At 47.7% G+C, this 4,831-nt stretch overlaps 1 pseudogene; it reads left to right on the top strand.

The window, feature by feature from the left end:
• The first annotated feature begins 3,006 nt into the window (after window positions 1-3,006).
• Window positions 3,007-3,110, top strand: LOC144673633 (U2 spliceosomal RNA; annotated as a pseudogene).
• The last annotated feature ends 1,721 nt before the right edge of the window (window positions 3,111-4,831 follow it).

A 4,831-nucleotide genomic window follows, 5' to 3' on the forward strand; every position in this document is an offset into this window, starting at 1 on the left:
CCCGACGAAATGATGCTGTTGTTGTTGTAAAATAGTTGTTCATTTTACTGCTAAAGTGATAAAGGAACTGTTGAAGGCCTTACAATGCAACCATCACCCTTCCTGCCCATACCACCCCAAGTCTACTGGAGCAATGGAAAGACAAAATGGTATTCTGAAAAACAAACTGGCTAAATTATGTGAAGAAACCAGTTTGAAAGGGCCTGAAGCTCTACCCTTGGTACTCATGACTATGCGCTCTCACCCTAACTGTCTCAAAAGCTTGCATATACCGGTAGTAGAAGCTCAGAAAAAGCCCACCATTGAAGATTGCCATCAATACCAGCCCGGGGACCTAATGCTAGTAAAGACCTTCAGGAGAAAGAACTGTTTGGAACTTCGATGGGAAGGGCCTTTCCAAGTCCTGCTCACCACCCTTACGGCCGCAAAGGTTGAAGGACGACCCTTGTGGATCCACGCATCGCACGTCAAGCGGACGCTGCTCTCGGACGGAAGTGCTTGTGCAAGAACTTTAACTGAGCCGTCAGAATGCTGACTCTGATTTGGATCCTGTCCTGCGTGGTCCTTGCGGGGGCATGGAATACCAATTCTGCGGTTCAACGAATGCAGGCCGTAGCCTCGCAAGTTCATCGGACTAAATGTTGGATTTGTACTCATTTTCCTCTATGCAAAACAGCAGCTGAATTGCATGAGAGGGTGGAAAGGACCCTACCTTGTGCTGCTAACAACTCGAATGGCCCTAAATGTTAAAGGGAAGGAAGATTGGGTCCACGTCACTCGTTGCAAAAAACATTGTCCGGCAGTCTGATAACCGTCATTATCAGTGAACTAATTTGCATTATGTATCGGATACTGCCTTTTGCTATATTCTGTCTTTTTGTTATATTTTGAGGGGGGGTAACCAAAGGATTCCCAACACTTTTTGTCTCTATGCCGCACCTATGCTAGAGAGGTAGGACAGGGTGCCTGTTGGATATGTGCCCAGACTCCCCAACATGGGGGAGAGTCGGGTAATTGGCGTGCTGCTCCTCTAAATGACACTGAGTATGCTGACGTTCGAACTTTTGATATTGTAACACTGCAGCACAATATGTTTAGGGGTTGGTTCCGTCGCTCTCCACCTGCCAATGGGTGGAACTATACAGAACATGGGATTAGAATTAGATCCCCACTAGAGCCGGTAAACGCCACCTGCTGGTGTTCCAGCCTTACACTGAGCACTTATGATCTGGGACGAAGCTCCTGTCATACTACAGTGTCATACATCTTTGGCCTATCTGTCCGAAAGCCCGCCGGTGCTGAACATCCACCAGACCCTCTTAATGGTACATATTGGCTTTGTGGAGATAAAGCTTACCCCTGCTTGCCTGGGATGCCTCAGCTGTCCTTTTCCTCTAACATGTCTGTAGGAAATTCGGAAAAGAACAAAACCGCTCCCACCTGGAGTGGCTGTTGCTACCTAGCATACTTAAATCCCTATCTTCGCCATATAGGTAAATCAGATATGCACCCACATCGGCGCCTACATCGCCGAGGCATCTCGGAATCTGAACGATTCTGGATGATTGCTTTGCCCCCTTATGGATCGGCTCGTAATTCACGTGAAATTATCAACCTGGCAGCTGCGCTTGAAAAAGTCGCTAATTCAACGGCTGATGCTCTGATTAAAACACAGAAGCAGATCTCAGCCAGCACCACTGAAATGATAGCATTACGCCTAACCATATTACAAAACAGGATGGCCCTTGACTTCCTTCTAGCTGAAAAAGGTGGCACTTGTGCTATGATAGGCTCAGAGTGCTGCACTTCTGTCCCCGATGTCTCTGAAAATATCACTGACTTGGGAAAGCATGTCATGGACGAGGTACAAGAAATAAAGAAGTCTGGGGAAAGTTTGAGCGATTTTTATAAAAAAGATTCTCAGTGGTCTACAATACTAGGTTGGTTTTCCGGTTGGGGAAGTTGGTTGCTTTACTTTTTAATTGGGATCGTCGTAGCATGTATCATAGGGTGCTGTGCGTGTGTTACTTTACGGATTTGCTGCTCCCAGATTATCAATAGTGTCTCCACTGGATTAGGGGGTGCCCCAATCATTACCCAAATGATGCGCACTGGCCCCAGCAAAGCTCACTGGTGGGGAGAGAAAGTTTACCCCGCCAGGGACCGGCCTTTTCCTCATGGTTATGAACCCCCGTATGATGATGAAGATATTATTCCTCACTGGTGTTAATCTAAAAGAAAAGATTAACAAGGAGAGACTGTGGAGGAATAAAATACGTGTGTAATTGTGAATGAAATAAAATACACGTATAATTGAGAATGAAATAAAATACAAGTACAATTGTGAATGAAATAAAATACATGTATAACTGTGAATGAAATAAAATACAAGTACAATTGTGAATGAAATAAAATACATGTATAATTGTGAATGATATAAAATACACGTATAATTGTGAATGAAATAAAATACACGTACAATTGTGCATGAAATAAAATACACCTATATTTGTGAGAGAAATAAACTTAAAATACATGTATAATGTAATTTACTGTAGACTGTCCCCAAACAGTCACGCAGCCAGCACATAAATTAGCAAATCAAAGGGCCAGTGCTACCTTCCCAGACTAAGGGGCTCCGGATGTCAGATACGGTGGCAAAATCTAAGAGAAAAAAACTATTGTGTGTGTGCATTGCCCAGGATATGTACCCAATTATCACTGTCTATTTGCTAAACCATTGACATTGTCCTGTCTATTTGCTAAACCATTGACATTGTCCTGTCTATTTGCTAAACCATTGACATTGTCCTGTCTAATCGTTAAACCATTAACACTGATCGCTATCTTTTGAAACCATTTGAAACTATTGTAATTGCCCAAGTTTCTGTCGCGAACCTTTTGCTATATCTATGTGTGTAAAGAGGTGTTAGGCAGAGACTGGTTCGCTCCGTTGTATGCGACTAGGCTCTCTGTGATATCACGACTTTAATAAAGACTTCCTAGATCGCTTCTCGGCCTTTTGGCTAAGATCAAGTGTAGTATCTGTCGCAGGGGCGACACCATGATCCTGCCAAGGCAAGGTAGGGAAGCAAAGGCTATAACCAATTGAAATCCATACCATGGGTTACCTATCACCATCCGAGTCACGGTGAACAACAGCGAAGGAGGATCACCAATGGATCGGGTCTTCTTCGCCAGGAGGATCCTGTTGAAGGCGTGCGGCTTTGAAGCTCCGGAGATCGTATCCCTGCAGGACTTCCCCAAAGCTGGTTTTTTCGATGTGACGTTCAAGCGGGTGGCAGACTGCGTCCAGCTCCTGAGGGTGTTCGAGGAAAAGAGAGACCTGCCGGAGATGAAGATCCTGACGGCGGAGCCGCTCTTTTCTCTGCCGTTGCAACGGGAACATGTGGTGATGGTGCATCTGTACAACCCCTTCGTCCCTGTCACCGACGTGGTCACCTTCCTCACCAGGTACTTCGATAAGGTGGGGAGCGGCACCGAGATTCGAGACGAGTTGGGGATCTGGACAGGCAAACGCCTGTTTAAGGTCACGCTAAAGACCGATGGTAAGGGAGCCATTTTCCACCCTCCTTCCAGTTTCACTATCGGGGGAAACCATGGCTACCTGGTCTACGCTGGGCAACCCAAGCATTGTCGCTCATGCGGCAAGGCTGGTCATGTGGCGGCCAACTGCAGCGCCTCCCTCTGCAAGATCTGCAAACAGGAAGGGCACCAGACAAAAGACTGCAAACAGGCCAAGTGCTGCAACCTGTGTGGCGAGGCAGGTCACCTCTACAGGACCTGCCCCAAACGCTGCCGTACTTACGCACAGGCAGCCAAAGCCAACGAGGGGGAAGCAGAAGAAATGCTTCGTGTCACTCCAACCACCAAGGCCCTCAGGGAGCTCAACGGGACAAAGGAGGACACAGAGAGAGACAAGGTGGAGAAAGGTATTGAGGCAACAGAGAGCCAATCAACAGCACTACCCCCTGAACCTCCCAGTCCTCAGGACAGCGAATCAATGGAGGAGGAGGCAGCAGTGGAAAAGCAGCAGGGGGAGTGGCAGACGGTGAAGAACACCAAAAGGAAGAAGGAGCAAAGAAGAAGCAAAGCCATTTCCCAGAAAAGCGGCAAGAGGCGTCTCCCATCCGACATGGATGACAAGGGCAGCAGCTCTTCGGATGATGAAGTGCCAGGGCGGCACCGACAGAAGAGGCGGCAAAGCTCCAGGGCGTTGGAGGACGAGACACCCGAGCTCCAGAACATTGGAGACAACAAGGAGACCAGCGCACCCCAACTTTGCCTGCAACCCGAGAAGGCCAGTGCACCACAGCCCCTGGAATCTGGGAGCAGTGAGGTAATCATCGCACCCCAGCTCCAGGAAGCCGGGAACATCAACACCCCAGAGGGGGTGAGTTTTGGAGAAGCTTCTCCAGCAAATGTCATCTCAAAACCCGCTCTCTACGCGAACCTCCAGATGCCACCTGAGCAGAACACTGCCAAGGAGAACTACCTCAGCCCATCCAAAGTGAAGGAATTTGAGCTCACTACGGGTATGAAGGAGCAGTCTAAAGGTCTGAGACTCTCAGAGACAATGGGTTTGGTAGGAGAATAAATGCTTTAAAATGGGTTTAAAGATTGTATCCATAAATGTGCGTAGCATTAAATCTACTACGCGATGTGTTGTGACCTTGGACTACCTTTCCAAGGTCAAAGCTGACCTGTTGTTTCTGCAGGAGTGTGCGATACCACACCTCAGCTCCTACAGGCAATGGTCACGATGGTGGTCCCATGGGCCATCGATCTGGTCAGGCGGAAATGACTCTCG

Source organism: Cetorhinus maximus, unplaced genomic scaffold (assembly GCF_964194155.1).
Source record: "Cetorhinus maximus unplaced genomic scaffold, sCetMax3.hap1.1 HAP1_SCAFFOLD_417, whole genome shotgun sequence".
In the NCBI taxonomy this organism is placed as follows: Eukaryota; Metazoa; Chordata; class Chondrichthyes; order Lamniformes; family Cetorhinidae; genus Cetorhinus; species Cetorhinus maximus.